At 40.2% G+C, this 17,984-nt stretch overlaps 1 long non-coding RNA gene across 5 annotated transcripts in view; it reads right to left on the bottom strand.

The window, feature by feature from the left end:
• Window positions 1-1,167: 1,167 nt before the first annotated feature.
• The window catches only part of LOC310902670, a 31,451-nt gene continuing 14,634 nt past the window's right edge, over window positions 1,168-17,984 (bottom strand). The window contains exons 2-5 of one of the 5 annotated variants that reach the window (XR_014586886.1): window positions 16,179-16,300; window positions 13,215-13,498; window positions 10,370-10,653; window positions 1,168-5,184 (exon numbers count right to left, since the gene is read on the bottom strand). This is a non-coding gene — a long non-coding RNA (uncharacterized lncRNA). Of the gene's footprint in view, window positions 5,185-6,197; window positions 10,271-10,369; window positions 10,654-13,214; window positions 13,499-16,178; window positions 16,301-17,984 lie in introns of those variants that run through there. The other 4 variants (XR_014586887.1, XR_014586888.1, XR_014586889.1 and 1 more) reach the window with 4 other exon arrangements.

The raw sequence follows: 17,984 nt of genomic DNA, 5'->3' as shown, positions 1-17,984 counted from the left end.
AGACAGGCAGATCATTGGGGAAAACAGGTGACCTCAGAGGCCATGAGAATATATCAGAAGTGTCTCCGCTTGTGTAGGAGAAGACACGGACCTGGAGCAGACCCTCAGCTGCTGCAGAGAGGCTCTGGCAATTCACCTCAGCTGAGGAGCCCCTTCACCCCCCTTGTGTAACAACAATGCTGCTCCCTGCGTGGAGCTGAATAAACTTTCTCCCAGCAACTCTTTTTTCTGCCAATATTGAAGCGTGCCCTGACCCCAGGATCACTCCTGCACTAGCAGAGAAACCTCCCTCAGCTCAGCCAAGGAACGTGCACATGAGCCCTGCATAAAAGAAGTATTTCACCCAGACAATATTTCTTGCTTAAAGTAGTTGTTCTCCCCACAGCATTGCCACTTACCCAGTACGTGAATGCTTTTCATTAAACACAAATAACATATTTTCTATCGACTCAAGCCTACGCTCTTTGTACCATTCATCATTATGCATACCTAATATATTTTGCAAACCCCCAATTCTCCAGCTTTCTGCCTTTTGAGGCATTTCTGAAATCAAATAAAAATATTACACCCCTGTTTACTTTTAGACATGTATTTTTTTCAAAGCAAATGCATTCTGTGTTGTAAGTAAGATACCACCATGTATTTATGGGAGTTTAATAAGTTCTTCCATTAATAACATAGACAAACTAATTTACCAGAACGTGTCTGTTTTAAACTTTGGGAACAAAGAGTGGGAGTATGAAAATCAATCTTTCCTTTGTACTTGAGCCACTGACCCATTAAAGCTTTGAAGATCATTTCTTTAAGAAATTGTGAGGAGTTATTTAACTACAAACAGCAGCTACCTTCCCATTCCAGCTGCGTAATCAAGCGTAATAAATTAGAGGAAAAAAATAAAGGTTCACTCCATTTTTTTTTTATAACTGAAAATTCTTAATAGCACTTTGACAAATCGGCCCACAGCAGAAAGAAACCAGCATTCTTCCTAAGACGGCTGTTTAGCACAAGTTAAAACATTGCTTAAAAGGTGTTTTTTGTCTTTAATGAAGGTTCAAAAATGTTCTTAGTTGCCTAAGCTTAATTATTTAACTCAAATTAATTGTAAAAGTTAGCCATCACTGGGAAAAGTTAGCAAACCTGTGAACTACAAAATTGTTATTGTCTGCATGCATGAAAATGTAAAGCAATTCTTTTTTGCTTGAGAAATGAACTCCTAATGGCATTACTTATTGTTAGTTATCATTAATAACTATTTCACAGTTTAGCACTGATAATATGCTATGTTATACAAGAGTGGAAATATAAATTAATCTTCATCTTAAAGGGCTTAAGCAATCTACATACTAAACAATTATAATGATGTTCTAGTTATCAAAAACTTATATGAGAAATGTCTAAGTGGGATGTCACTAAAACCTGCCTCAGAGAGGTGGAAAAGTGTGAGGCTTTTTTAAAGATCTAAAATATGGCCAGCGTAATGATGATTTAAACAAAACTGGAAAAAAAAAATCTGTTTCCTCAATGCTGAAGGAGTCTATAAAATACACAAGAGATTTCAAAGGACTCAGATAACCTAAAATAGCACCTTGCTGCAAGAAAGCTGGTCAGGATCTGAGTACAGTGCTCTAGGAAGGAGTGCCAGTGTTTAACTCTGCAGCATTCCCCATTCCCAAAGCTTAAAGGACTACATGGAAAAAATCAGAATTATTGCCTGCTTTTCTGAAGGGTGTTTGCTAAATCTGCATGGATTGATACATTTTCCAAACATCAAAATCAGAAGTCCTTTTCCCAGCCCACTCAAGACACACAGGGAAGTCTGTGACAGAAGAATAGCTTAATAAATATTTTACAATTCCATAACATAGGACACAATGCAATTTGCATTTTCAGAGATGGACACGTGAGGGTTTGTCACAAAGTGTAAATGCAGTTTATACTTAGGAGGTCAGTCACTGAACACAGACCCAGCACTGCCCACACCATACCCGGGCAGGCACTTCACTGGGTATTTTTTTGCACAAGATTATGTGTTTCTAAGCAAGCCTGCAGTCATTGGCTGTCATTTTTTGCCCTCAAACTGGACAAGTATTAACATTCACTTAACACATTCAATTATCTTTTAACTTACATGCTTCAGTTAGGTCTATTTTAATTAGAATTGCCACTTAGTTTGTATTTTCATGTCTACATATATATAATATATATAAGGCATTCATATTTGCCCAACAAGCAGGCCTGCTTATTGTTCTGAGAGATACTCAGTCCAGCTGCAACACTTTGCAAGTCTATTGTAGGTTTTTCTTTGTAGAAGTATCCCAAAATGCATATCCTGCACAGGTGTTAACACAGTGTATGGATCCACTGGCCCAAGGTCCAGTTCCTTGGGGGTATTTAGAGGAATATATTTTATTGACTGAAGGATTAAGTTCCTTTGAGAGTCTCAGCTGAAATCCTCAGCTTCACAGACTTCAGAGAAATGATGCCCTTTATTACTACTGTGGGTCAAGTAGTTGACTCCAGGGCCTATTTTGACCAGCTCAGTGTTCCACTTCTAGGTTGCTCTAAAACCACCCCAATTATGCAAACCTTTCCATTAAGGCAAACCACACCTGCAATTCTCATGAGAACAGCTTCTCCCAGAACATTTCACTGATTTCTGCTCTTGGAACTGGTTGAACATATCTGCTGGAATCTCATTAATTATTATTTTTTTACTGGTTTTGTTTGGCTAAACAAGTTCCTTGGATTTGGTAAAAGAGTATGGTCACATAACAGTCAGACAACGGGTTGCCTGTGAACTCTCCATGTTCAACTATTTTCTAATCGTTATTCACGACATACATTAGTCACCCTGAAGCTCTACAGCATGTGCTCATCCTCCAGGGAGCGAGTGCTGTCTTCAGCAGAAACTCAATGAAATCCAGTGGAATTCACCTCGCAAGCAAGGAAATCCCCTGCAGACCGAGTAATCCCATGGTGTGTCATCTGTGAAGAATGTACGAGACCCTGAGCACCAAAGGTCTGCCAGTGACCATGACATACACTGAAGGTAACACCAGGAACAAGGAGAAAGACTCCACAAACAAAGCATTGTCTATCCAGGAGATTACAACTTCTGCTTCTTGATCAAATCCCAAAGTTCTTCATTCAGTAATGTATTTAAGGACTTGTTTGAGGGTTTCTTACAGCAAATAGTGTACCTGTGTGCTGATTTTCTTTTTAACATACAAGTTAACAGCAAATGAACAACAAAATGACTTTCATTCTTGCAGTAAAATTATCATCCTTTTAATAGTTAATGAGACCTGGGGATTCCCAAGTGTTGCCAAAACCAAACATCCTGATTACCCAGTACCCAGATAGTACCAGAGAGGAAAAAGTGTCAGGAACAGCATAAAATATGGTGGATAAGAGTTTCAAAAGCATCATAGTCACTGAGGAGCTCAGCCCCCATGGACATACCAAAACAAGTGCCTAAAATGCTTCTGAAAAAAAGGCCTGTACTAGAAATATCTTTGTTCTCATAATTTCTTCTGTTGATAAACTAAATGCATGGTAAAGAAAAAAAAAAGAAAAAGAAAAAGAAAAAGTCCCTTTTTTTCAAATCACTGTAATTTCTCCTAAAGTATTCTTCTGATTTAGCTGGGATTCAGTTCATAACATCATTAGAACAACACATTTCTGTGTCAATTATTAATGTACTAAGAGGTCTGCCCTAGCAACTAAGTCAACATATTCTCCACCAATAGAGATCATGAAATACAGACAGCAATAGTGTTAAAAAACAAGCTTTTAGATCCATTTTACTTTGTTGCAACACTGCTTTGCAGATACTGAATTAGAGCCCATTTAAACCATTCAAGCATATAATCAAATTTCAGTAATGAGTTATTAATTAAGCAGGGGCATCCAATTCTGTGCTAACTGCCTCATAAACAATCGACAGGAGATTTGTGAATTTTGACTTCCTGACACTATTAAACAAATCAATATTAGGTTTCAGACACAGCAATTCAGACAGTTTTCCCTGTTATTTGGCAATCGTCTGCCTGGAATACTAATGAAAGAATTAAGAGCTGTAGATTTTGCATGTGTTCCATCAAAAAGATCCTTATCTGTGGGGAATTGGGGCCTGATTTGCATGGCAGAAGACTTTGCTTTTGTAGGTACAATTTTTCTCAATATGTCACTCATTAGTATTTATAAACTACTGAGCAGTGAAGCCGTCAGCCCCTATTCATAATGAACAGTCATATCCCTGCTGGAGATACAACGGAACAAAGCCAATTTTTTATTTATTTAGTGGTCCTTTTAATTTATGGCTAGCCTAACCTGCAGAAAACTCACATCTAAGCATATCTTTGAGCAACTTACATGTAATTTATTTGGAGGGAGGCAATACATATATGTGTGTGTGCACGTATATATGTACATATGCATGTATACACAATGAGCTTATTAGCAATTGGCTGTATAAGCAAAGAATTTATTTACATGCGGGAAATTCAGCACCCAACTATTACTTCTGAGAAAAAAAATAAATAAATCAATATCTCTTGCAGATTTACCTCTCCTTTCACTCTCCCTCTGTGCCAAGCCTGCCCTCGCGTAGCCAAGCTGGGGAGTGAAGCAGGGGCTGCGGCGTTTTGCTGAATTAGGGATTAGTGCTGTGCGCCGTGCTGGGCTAGCCGTGCTGCAGGAGGGAGCCCGGGGAGCCAGCACAATAGGGATGCCTCTTCCGCTGGCTGCCCTTCCAGTTGAACTTCACCTTGGGATCAGCGAGGGTTTAGCTTCCATAATCACACAGTCCTTGGCCCCTTAATGAAGCAGACAGTGGGGGCCACCAGCACCTGTTGAGGTGGCAGCTTTTGCCAGGAGGATTATCCGCGGCGGAGAACCGGGCTGAGACAGCACGTGTCCGTCTCTCGGGGTGGCTCGTTCCAGTGGTTTCGATGGTTTTACTGGAGATTTCTGGACGTTCTTTCCAGAACTGGGTGAAGCAAAACTATGGCCCAAAATTCTGCCCTAAATTTTCTCCTCCATTAGTGCCTGTGATTCAATATTCTGCTCAAACTCTTTGTGGCTTAGAGACTCTATGGGAGGCTGTTTTCTCATGTCCGTTTGCTATTCCCCAGGCTCTAAATACATTTTTCCTTGGCTTCAGTGTCTCCAGCTCATTCCCAGCTGCAAGAAAAATGCAGAAAGGTATACCGGACTTAAAATGAAGTTCATGTTTCTATTACATGCACCTTCGTTTCTAACACAAAGCTGTCTCCTGCCAACAAAAATATTGAATCTTGTTTGGTTAGTAAAACTTGTGCTGTATTTACATAAACAAGTATCCAACAATTTAAAGGACAAAAGCCTCACTAGCACAGAAATCATTGTGAAAATAGGTCAGAGACCAAGTCTTTTACAAAAAAGTGGTGAGGAAGGATAAAAGTACTGTAGAGTGATCACTCCCAAAGTGGGTCAGGATTTCTTCTGAAGGAACAAGCCTCCTCTGACATTATTTCTCCTTTAGGGTACTGATGTGCAGGCTCTATCCCAGGACTCCCTTGTTCTAAGCACAGAGCAAAAAATGGTCTCTGGCCCAAATAGCTCATAGTCAAAAGGAAAAAGTAAATGGCAATGGATACACATAGTCAGGAAATGTCAAATTACAACACAGGGAAATTAAGCTGCTTACTAAACGACAGGGGGAATGTGGGATTGAATGCATCTTAGGTCTGAGTTTTGTTTTATTTAGCTTTTCCACCAGCCTCTCTCTCTTCTCTCTCTTTCTTTATTTCCTTCTCTCTAGGATCTTAAGACATCTAACTCATTAAAAATCTTCTTTTTAATTATCTGCCAGGAAAGAAAATTAGCATAATTAAGGACATTTAAATTTAGATTAACAACCAACCTAATACGTGGCACTGCTTCCAAGAAAAGAACATTTCTTTTAAATGGCCATAGAAAAACCAAGGATTTGATTTCAGTTTCTGTTTTGATTTCTGTTCAACATAGCACTGAAACTGTATTTCACTGCACTGAACATATCACTTGATCTGTTTAAGCAGTGTGCTCTCATTTTCGTGTTGTGTTCAGCTCCTTTTAAAAACACTTGCCTCAACGCTGTTCCCTGTGGTGGGCCCCACTTCTAAAAGGATAACTTCAACATGAAACATAAGTAGGTCTGTAGTTCATGAAACTGATTGATGTAATGTTCCCTTAAATATTAACCTCAAATCTACAAAATAAATTCAGTTTCTAAAATCACTCTAGAAGTCATTTCAGGCATGACAATTGCCTTCCTTGGTGTTTGCCCTGTGGGGGACAGCAAGGATGTTTGGTTTTGCAGCCACACAAAAGCTTATTTTTTTCTTCCCCAAAGAACCACCCAACCAGGTGGAGCTCCACAATCTCTCTGAGATGTGCTCAGAGACCTATTCCTGCTTGGGTCCCTGCTGCAACAGAAACGATGAGTGGCACTGTACATTGGCATGGCTGTTTGTGATGACTTTCCACAATATTCAGCAGCAGGCATTGTATCTGCTTTAAGGTCTCACTGACCTGAGTTAAATGGAGGACTCACCCCCTTAGCAAAGGACACTGAACCCTGCTGCCTCTAGATGGAGACTGGACTTCCGAGGCTTGCTTGCTGTATCATCAGTACTAAAACGACTAGGGTTCAGGTGTTTAGCAGTCTGAATACCTCAAAATGAGCAGAAAGCAAGTTTTGAAGACTCGGGGAGAGCGGAGAGAGCAAAGGTGAAACCACACAGGGAGGGATGCAGACTGGGCTGAAGGTCAGGTGGCAGAGGAACGTGCTGTGCAGGAAAACCCAGACAAAAACATAGGATGAGCACCACCAGGGACTGGATGGGGATTGTTGGTTTGTGCTACATTTCCATCCAGTAAAATAGAGGTGTTCTACTGTGCCACAATGGCAGTGTGTTAAATAACCCGAATAGCCAGTGTACCCCTGTGACTGGACCAGGTCAGACCTTCTGTACATGCTGTATGTATCTGCACCCATTCAGTGAGCTCTGGCATTGTTCTGGGCATCCAGAAACCCTAAACAAGCACAACTGCCCAAGCAGCAGAGACAAAGCATCCTTAGCACTTTCTAAGCAAATCCCAAATCTGCCCGTAGTGCCCCAAATGGGGGAAGCTACAGCAGGTGGGCATTCCCCACGGACCCTCAGTGATCTGCAAGGCTGAGCTCAGACCCCAGCCACAAAGCTTAGAGGAAACCGGGTTTCATCAGCTCTGCCACTCACATGGCTGCTCTGCTCTTAAGGTGAGAATATCCCTTCAGTGCGGAAAAATATGAAGCCTGAATAAATTAAAAATGGGAGCTGTGTTACACGTTACTGTCATTTAATTAACATCTCATAATGTGTTGCTTAAGGAATCAAGGCTCTATCAGGATGAAGCCTATAAGCATTTTCCTTGTTTAATCAAAAATGTTGATCTCATCGCATTTTATTTCTTTTAAAAATTACATACTTACTGAGAAAGCTATGATTAAAATTTATATTAAGAGCCATTTCTCTGAATTAACTCTTCTCCTAAAAATTCAGTGTCAAAGAGGAACATGGAAATTAGTGTATAAAATTTCAAAATCTGTAAGGATAGATGGATGGGTTCATTTGACTTTATTACATTTCATTCATAATGTGCTGATAATGTCTTGTCTGTATTTATCCCTGTAAAACTATATATATGAATATATACTGACACTGCATCTTGGGCTGTTGACCTCTTGTTTAGATGGCTTAGCAGTTCATAATATGAGAAAGACTTTTTTTTTTTCAGTTTTCCCTTTCTTTTCCTTTTCTTTTCATTTTCCTTTTCCTTTTCCTTTACTGTTACTGCCCTTAAGAAAAACACATCCATTTGGGACAATTTTCAAGCCCTCAGAAACCAAGGTCACTTACTGCAGATGCAGGTTTTTAGCAGCTGTGGGTTTCATCCCACAAGAACAAGACAAGGTGTCTTCCAGCTCACTGCTGAGCAGAGCTCCAAGGAGCCAAAAAATGTGTTGGGACCCAGTGCTGGAGACCAGCCCACAGAAGCAATTCTCCTGCACGCTCAGCCATTGATTGTTCAGCCCAGACACATTCAAATTCAAGAAAAAAACCTTCAGAGCCACAGAGAAAAGGGGAAAGAGGTGGCTAGAGCAGAAGCAAGGACAGAAAATTTGGACAAGTTGTACAAGGACGGAAGCATAGACATTAAAGCTAAGGTGGCTGAGGAGGAGACATGGATTCAATAATTTGGGGATTTTGTCTCTTTTAATCTTGATAGAAAATAGGGAAATGCATGCCAAGAAGCTGTGCTGGAATACAAAGTAAATGCAAGCTTTTTAAAGTTGAGCAATATCAGGATTAAAGTTGCCTGGGAGGTGTAATTTGTTTCTCAAGCATAGACAGAACAATACAGTCTTTAACTAAGTGGCAAAACGTTATTTTTCTCCTCACGACCCCTGTGTGAGACACATTCAGTGTCCAGAGACTTACTCAGAGGACAAACTTGTATTGTTTGCTGGAGGAGGGAAGAATCTGACAGGCTGTAGGACAAGGAAGGAGGCAAGGAGAAGAACAGTGATCTTAGACTTAAAGCAGGTGAGATACCCTGGAAAATGGCATGCTGTCCTTGTCTCCACTGCATCCCTGCTAGATATCAGGCAGCTGTTGTCAAAGGTGCTCCCTGTGTGTGGCTCCCCTTTTCTGGGTGCCAAATGAGGGACCGAGCCCAACCTGCAAAGCTCAGCGCACTCCTGGTTGGAGCTGGCACAAAGAGGAGCTGGGCTTTAGGCACCACATGCATAATTTCGATGTCTTCTTAAAATTCAAACCTTTCAAACTTGTCAGCTAAATTAGTGGACGTTTTGCTGTCATATTCTCAGCATTTAAGTTCCTATTTTGAAGCACCCTCTCCTCTCACAGACACGCTCTGCAAATAAATTCACTGATGTTTGTGAAGCAACTAACTCAGCAGAGCACTGAAGCCACAAACTCACATCCGAGGACAGCTATCAGTCACTTTTCAGAGGAAAATTTGAATGGAATACAGTAAATTAGGTATGGGACCCACATCGAGTGAAGAAAATATAGTACTTAATAACTACCTAATAGGTGAGTGCGGGGCATTCTCTGCCCCAAATGAGGCCAGAGGTTTGTGAGAAAGAATTGCGTGTGACAATATAATTAGAGGCTGTGCCGCAATGCCTGAAATACACTTCTGAGCATGTGATTACAACCCTACTGCCTCTCTTTCATATGCAGAAGGAGACTGTGAGCTTGAAGGGCCAGTACAATGCGATGGGATGCTGGGTTAATGTTTGTAACTGATGTCTTTTTCCCCCATGTGACATCAATGGCAAAATTGTGTACCACTTCACCTGGGAAAGTAATGCGAGTAGTTTTATTACCCTGTTCTCTGAAAGGAAAGGACAAGTTGGCCTGCAACACAGTAAAATGCTAGGCTGATCATTTTCTAAGCGCTTAATTAAGTTATACTAATCTGAATTTGTATGGAGTTGTGACTGACCTTATTAAATCAAGTGTAATGAGACTGCATTAAACCTTTGCCCTTTACCTGGCCAGACATTGCAGAACAACATGAATTATCTCCCAATAGCTCTAAATATGTACTACTGATTACAGAAGTCTAATATATTATAGAACTAATGATAAGAATAAAAATCAGTCCTTCAGTCTAAAAAAAAAAACATCCTTGCTCTAGCTGTTTTATTTTCAAAATATAAATCAGGCAGCTAGGGCTTGATTTTATGCATCACCTAAGCTTTTCTTGAAACTCGGTCCAGGTAGAAATAAGAGTCTTGAAAGCTAAATTATAGGGAAACAGCAGTTCTTTGGGGAAGAAAACAATCAATCTTCTCAAAGTTACCGCCTCCTTTCAAGGCTCGCTGGCATTCGCTCTCAGCAGTGTGGTGTGTCTGTTTGCATGGGAGAGGGTATGGCTATAGGCAGATATCATGCCTGGAGCTAGAAAAACAGGCACTTCATTTGTGAGCTCTCCCAGAACCAGACTGTGGTGGATAAGCTGGTCCGTGCCTGGACTCTGAAGGTGCAGAGCCTCTCCCAGGAAGCTGCCTGAGACCTTCCCTGGTAGCTGTTGGCAGGTCCCTCAGCCCCATCCATGCCTCTGGCCACAGACGTAGGAATATTGATGTTTGCCCATCCGGGGGGAATCTTGCACAGATGTGTTCATGCATGTCTGACGTGGACTCAGTCGTCCTGACTTTTGAAAAAAGAGACTAAGCAGGCAATTCTCTGGCAGGTACTCCCACCTTAACTGATGCATGCAATTGAGTTGGTATGACTGACATCTGGTGAATACAATTAAGAATAATTACCTTTCCATATTTCAGCACAGCTGTTTTACTCCACAAGTCACTCTTCAGAAGCCAGTACTCAGTTTCTTTGGTAGGACACCGTGGAGTCCACCAACTAATTGTAATGACAACTGCTGGACTGTGCCCTTGTGATTCCAGCCTTCATCCACACGTCCAGTCCAGCATACACTCCTGGAGATATCCTGCTGAGAAGAACCAGCAGGTTTCTCTGACGGTTCAGCAGAGCTCTGGCAACTCAGCAGAATTCTGGCTGGTCTGATGCTAAACATGACTGATCCTGAGCTCTAAAGTTAGAGGTCAGAGAAATTTAAATAAAAATATACTGTAGGAGGTTTACTACATATGTATCAAAGTTTAACATGGATAAATACCTGGTTAAATATATTCAATTAGATGAGGAAAAAAATAAGAAAATCTCCTGTAATTGCCTTAGCCTGCACAGCACATTTACCATTGAGTAGGAAAGAAAATCCTGGATTCTGTGGGGCTAAGGAAAAAAAGTTTGTGGACAATGGTAACAGTTATGGGCAATCCCTGTGTACTCAGGACACTTGAAAAAATCTCATTCCATAATCATTGTGTGACACATCAGACCCAACAGACACCTATATAATGAGAACTTTCCAAGCCTCTCTTAGATGATTAGTTGTTAATGTATTCAAGAAAAGGAACTGTAGACATATCCCAGTAAATATAATTTTGTTTTAGAAGTTACTACATATATCAGGTGAAGGAAATTAATCAATTTGGTGATCATATCTGACAGAGTGATAAAGGTCACTTAATACCTTTTGAGCTTTTTATGTTTTTGATATCATATCTCATTTTCAGCATGAATGGAAAATTCAATTGATTTAAAGAAATCTGAGCTTTAATTTACAGCAGATGAAGCTTAGATCATCAGATATCCACATTTCCAACAATCATTAAAATTGTATAGTTGGTAGCCACCTTTCTAGACATTGGCAGACTCAGCACGTAAACACATGAACAGTGCAGATTTCTGAGTGCTTAGCCATTAATTTAATTCTGAACCTTGTGCTTGGCTGCCTGCACAAAGGGGAACAGCATTCAGGTGGAGCTGGAGATAAACTTCAGATTTATGCTCCAATCTGCACATGCCCACCCACATATTTCTCAGTAAAGTAATATAGGGCTAAATCCTATGGGTGGAAAGAGTAACACTACACAGTTTTTGGCAAGGTTCTCCATTTCAGTACAGTACCGTTTCCTTACAAAAGAGCAGTTGTTGCTTTTCAGCATATAATACCAAAACTAGTAACAACTCGTGTATAGCTGCGGGTACTCATAGCCATTTTGGGCAGCTGGGCACTGTCATCATTTCAACTGAAATATTACAAACCATGCAATGGCAAACCTAAGGCAAACCAAGCTACCACACTTCAAACAAGATCTGGACATATATATAGTAAGAAAAACCTTTTCCTGGATGAATCATAGCTCTGTTTGTCCTGATTTCCACCATTTACTTTTCATAGTACTTTCCAAGACTTTTTCATCCCTTCTAATGTAAGGGGTCCTTCCTTTACATGCAGCTGCCCCTGTCTCAGGTTTACTCCTCAAGCTTTTCTTCACCACACCAGAGCACCTCATCCTGACACACTGCCTCACTATATCCCTGTGCCAGCCTGTGATTTGCAGCTGAGCTAAGAAACTGAGAAGTGACTCCCTAGAAGACAAGCACAAAGGCACTTAGCACTGCCCTGAGCTCAGAGACTCTGAGACCAAACTACTTTCCCACTCTGAGGCATGATTTGAAACCATTTCTATGTTTATTGCTTCCACCAAACACTAATGTTAGCAACAATATTCTGGGCTAGGATATTGCAGAACTAAGAGAACCAGAGAAACCTGTACTTGAGCATTTTTGAGCTGGAAGGCTAACAGCTAATGGTATGTCAGGCATCAGCATGTAAAGACAGTCACAATATTCCAGTATGGCTTACGTCAACATATGTCAAAGTTTTAAGTTCCATGTGGACTACTATAGTCTTACATGGTTGGAAGAACGTCGCCCCTTCCTCTTGCTTTCACTTAAAAATGAAAAGAATACTTGTGTCCTGTGTGAAAACCTCTAATGGTACCAAAAAAAAAAAAAAAAAAAAAAGTCCTATGCCCTAAAGGCCAAAGATCCCCAAGGATTTCTTTGGGTAGCTGAAAAAGAAAGAGAGTTCTGAATTTCTCCTGGAAAATGAGCTTGTTAAAGGGCTGTTAAAATCTGGTTTTGGATAACAAAAGATCATCAAAGTGGAAAGATTTGTAATATGGTCTCTAGAGTGGTCATATTCTGGATTTGTATAATCTCCTTTTGAACTTTGTACCAAAGATGGGCTATGTCCTTCTTTGTTCATCAATTTGTTTTCCTGTAAATGTTCTGTAAATTCTGCTTATAAATTGTCTGGAGGCTGAGAGAGAGAGGTTCTAGAAACAGTCAGATAACTCAAGAGTGTAGTCTTAAAATTTAAGCTGCACTACATCTCCTGAAAACTGATTCTTTGGTTTAAGCCTCAGACTTTGTTTGGAGGGTTATGCTTGTTATAATGTTATTTACATAGCAATGCAAACACGAACAAGGTTTTGCAGATGGCTAGAGATAAATTCTGTAGGCAGGAGGTGATTTAAATATAAGCAAAAAGCACTATAAATTCAACCTTTCTATAGTTAATAACAGTCTTTAAATGAATACCTCATTTGCAAAAAGGATGATGGTAAACCACATTAGCTATCAAGTTTTGTTGATAGCATTCTCCTTGGCTAATGCACATACATCTTATAGTGGAGGAGTGTGCACATGCATTAAAATGTTAGGAATATTCTGGTTTACCCAGTTCTGACACAGCATTCGACTCGCCAGGAATGTTCCGCTTTGCATGAGAAAGGCGCAGCTTTTGTGGAGCTTCAGATATTGCCTTGTTTTAACAACATTTGCAGAAACAAATCACGATAACGATCACGCCTTATTGTGCATGAATAACTGCACTTTTCACGCTTTCATGGGAGTCTGGGAAAGGAAGAGGACGATCATAGCTGAATGAGAGAGGCATCCGCCCACGTATTCCGCAGGAATTATGAGCATCAGCAGCACAGCTTACGTGTTCACAGCAGGACCTAGGTACAACAGAGACAGCAAAGTCCGAAATTGTGATTAAGAAGCCCACTTATCCACTGCCTGCCAATTCTGGAAGCACCTGAACTCTGGAGGTGTCTTGCAGCTCAACTCAGCCCTCATACTTGCTTTGGGCTGCATCTCTGTGCACCCCAGAACTGCCCCACAGTCCCAACCCCTGCAGCCCAGGCTGAACCCTGATATTGCCCCAAAATAACATTTAGCCAGACAATAAAAGTACATTTGGAACTGGATGAATGTTAATTCCCACACCTGAGGAGTCATTGAACTGCACTTATTCATAAAGACATCACCTCACCTCTGTTTACGCTCCTACAAAAAATAAGAATAAATAAATAAAATAAAAGGTCCTTAAAATTCTGGTAGTCTGCTTGAAAATTGTGACCTATTAGGCTACAGTAATACAGCTGATGTTATGCCTCAAGACAGGAATTTAGGAGGAGATTTTCAAAGGCAGAGGGCAGTTAGTTTCCCAGTAGCATTTAACTTTCATAGTGTATGGGAGCTAACTTCTAACATGCCTGGGAACAACGTCGTCTTCGGTATTGTTTAGTTGGCTCACACCCCTTTCCAGAAAAAAAGGAAAACAATTCTGGTCATTTAGAAAAACTTAATTCTAAATGGATTCTAAAGTTTTGCTAAACGTCAAACTTTAAGAGAAAATCATATTACTTTAGAGTATTTCTTGAGACTATATCAATTCCAGACTCCTTGTTATTGTGCCATAGCTCTGGAAAACAATTCGCAAATGCTAAAACAATCTAACAGAAATAAATGAAGTAAGGATGAAAGAGAATAGCTTTGGACTGGGGGGTTTCTTCCACAGTTCCCATTTCCCCATGTCATATGCAGCTCATGATTAGCATTTGGCTGTGTGTTTTGTTATTATTTTCAGCACAGTAGTAGAGTGTGCATTAATTGGGTTAATTATTGTGAGCTGTAATTTAACTCAGTAATCAAACTCATAAACCAAGCATTATCAAATTTATAAAATCAGCATGCTCAAGTGTCCTTAACGATAATGAAGTTGCTGAGTCAGATTATTCCCTTTCAATTGTTGATAATGTTGGAAAGAAATTTGGACTGTCTTGCAATAAGTATTTCCTACTGCTGTGTTACATGGACAAATAAAAATAGCCAATACTTGAGAACAGAATCCTCAACGTGCTCAATATTTTTTTAGCATAAAGCAGCAAACACTTTTTTTTTTTTCTTGTTTTAACCTCGCAAGATGGGTTTGTTTTGATTTTTACTCCAGTGGCAATGAAACCTTTTGTGGCTTTGCATACTTCAGTCTCTTCCTCATAATCATCCTTGGGTAAGACAAACAAGTATCTGGTATCTACAGAACTTTATTTCTACGGATTCAGAAAATTTTGGCCTCTTTACACAGGTCAAATGTTGTGCCAACAGAAGCAGGGCTGACTTCCTAACATTGTTGTATTAACACACCTCAATTTTAGCCTGAGGGAGAGGGAAATGATGTTGTTTGGAATGAGATGGTAATTTACTTTCCATGCTTTCTCAGTCCTAAGGCATCTTTTCAGGACGAGACAGCCAGCTGTGTAAATTGAAATTGGTGAACAATTGTCCACTGGAGGCTCTAACATCTGAAAAGCAGAGTTATATGTTCTTCTCTGTCCATGTAGAATATGGTGTTTTCATTTTACAGGGATAAGGGATTTACTGTTAAATTAATGGACATTTCAAACTCCAGTGGCAACACATGTTAGTGCCTGCATTACTGGGAAATAACTTGCATCTGTGCAAGTTATCACTTGGAAACAACAGCTTCCGGTTACTTTGTGATGGCACGAGAAAATAACACATCCGACCGGCGTGCCAGGGGAAATGAGGTCACAGCTCCCTCTGAACGCCGTGCAAGTGGATATCTCATGTACAAGTTAGGACAGGCATTAAATTGGTTATGCTTCAACTTCTGATTTTTGTTTTCATTAACATCTGCACTCTTCAGTGGCCTGGAGCATTTTGGCCTTTTTGTAGCCTTCCTCAGTAAAGCCACGGAAAGCTGATCTCAAATTCACTTTAAAGGCCTTGGATTTTCAGGTCATTCCTGACAGCAAAGGCTCAGTTCTGTTGCTTTTCTCATGGTGTGACACCCACACCCCAGTGGAAACCCTCACCTTCACAGCCTATCTTCACATCACTGTTTTCAGCTGTACTTGGTTAAATCACGAGGTCTTCCTGCTGAGTAACTTAAAGCTAAGTGCTTCTAGGCCAAAAGGATCAGAAAGCTACCAAACTGTGAGCCACATACTACGGATTAAAGGTCATTAATGGTCGTTTACCCTACACACCACCAAAAACTGAAATCTGTATAGAGTCTTCAAGGTTTGCATGTGATCCTATGCTCTGTCTGATCCCTGAGCTCATCCCATCTTCCTGAGCTGAGAGCAGGATAAATAATAGGACTTTTCTCGTTCTTGTGCAGGAAGGTCCTGTAATTTTCAGGGAGTAATCACAGTGCTTATATGTACGTGTAAGGCAAAGTTTCTGAAAAAAATGCCTTTCTTCCAGTGCCTAGGTTTGAATGGCAGCAGAATCTGTTAGAATTCACTGAGCACCTATATAACTGCAAGCTGTTGGTATAAGGACACAAAATTATTGAACGTAGATGAAAATAATAGTGGAGCCAAAAACCTGAGGTTCCTCATTCACCCTTCATTCGGATCCTCTTTCCCTTCAGAGTAGCAGTGGTGTCTTCTTGTGTGCAGCAAAGCTGAGGGGTGCATGCCCACAAGCCAAGCAGTGAACTTCTTACCCTGAGAAGAGAGAAATTTTGCTGTGAACTGAGTGAAGCTTTCCTATAAAAGTTTTCTTGTTGTTGTTGTTTTTGCTTTTGTGTTGGTTTTTTTTTTTTTTAAGTACACTGATACCACTGAAGCAATTCAGAACTTTTGCCCCATCCCAGGGTAAGCAAACACTGCTCTAGAAGCTTGTTCACTACAAGCCATTTTAACCTCAGCATAAATGTTTATTTTTCCCTTCCTTGTCTTACTGTGCTTTGCCGGGTATAAGAAAAGACCATGTGGTGATACTGATACCTTGTCAATCAGATGAATCAGATGACAGGCTGTCATTTTTTGTTTAGATGTGGTAGTAAGTGACTTTGAGGGGTAAAAAGGTTATATTTCTGAAAACTGGCAAAGCATTGAAAAATAGTACCCATACATTGGGAAATTCTCCTAAGTATTACTAAAAATGATAAATCCTAATTTTCTCAAGACTAATGCTGAGATATATTTTGTACACATAACTGCCAAGGTCAAACGAAGATAAAAGATCTGGAAAATACCCTAAGTCCCTTGCATATATCATTGTTTTGATAAACAATTTTATAATATCCTTTTTTAATAAAGGAGTTTCAAGAAACGAAAACATATCATTATGACTTAATTGATTCTCCCATAATAACTGCTTTTGATTTAGAAGATAAAATTAAATTAGCAGATAAGCTCTTTTATTTCTCCTCAGCCACTAGTGTATTCAAATGGGTGCAACTTGTCCCTTTAGAAGGCACAGGAACAAAAACAAAGTGTAAGGCAGTCACCTAGTAATCTCTGTTTCTGCATAACTATTTTGAAATTCTGTTTTGCTAACATTATTTAAAGCTCATAAACAAGACATAGAGTCAGTGATTCCCGTGACTGGAATTCATGGGAATTGTCTAAACAAAACGTATTCACTCCTCTTATGTGTAACCAAATGCATAAATGTTGTTGTCTTTTTATGCCTTACAGATGGTTTGTATCTCCAGAGATTTACAGAAGAATTCATAAATTGGCATCACTGGTATGTCAGCAATGTGAAGCAGCCTCTGCTCCCATTGTTGCCTGACTATGAACCTGCCACTGGCTGAAAGAGTTTGCTTGAAATATCGAACTCACAGTACAGCGCTAGTGTGATGTGAAGCTGAACCTCCCCTGCTTTGGGAGCTCCTTAGAACCAAATATACAGCTTGATAAGTATGAATTGTCATCTCTTTAGGTCATCTATTTCTACATCTTTCATTCTCTTACCCTGGCACTGCAGGCTAAGTAGACAGGAGATATTGATTAAGTAACTCAAAGGAAATGATTGTAACCAAATGCTCTGCTGAGTGCACCCGCAAAGAGCTCCAAAATCATAATAAGTGAGCTGGTGCACTTGTCGTCAGGAGCAACATATTCATCCAACAGTGACCTGTCAAATTGACTTGTTAGCATGGCTGATAATACTCCAGCATTTCCACTGCTAGAGAAGAGCAGGGAACATCACATATGCTTTCAAATATGTTACGAAGAGCATCAGAAAAAATGCGTTACTCGTACTTTCACAGACGATTTGTGGAAAGGCTGGGAATTGAATCCAGATTGCCTGATTGCTTATGCGGGGCCTTATGCACAAGACCAACCCCCCTTTTGAAGCTTGACATTCTGGTCTTTCTCTATTTGACAGTCCTTTCCC

Source organism: Anser anser, assembly GCF_964211835.1.
Source record: "Anser anser genome assembly, chromosome: 7".
Taxonomy (NCBI): Eukaryota; Metazoa; Chordata; class Aves; order Anseriformes; family Anatidae; genus Anser; species Anser anser.
Note: the sequence above shows the minus strand (reverse complement) of the source record. Positions and strands in the feature narration are given on the sequence as shown.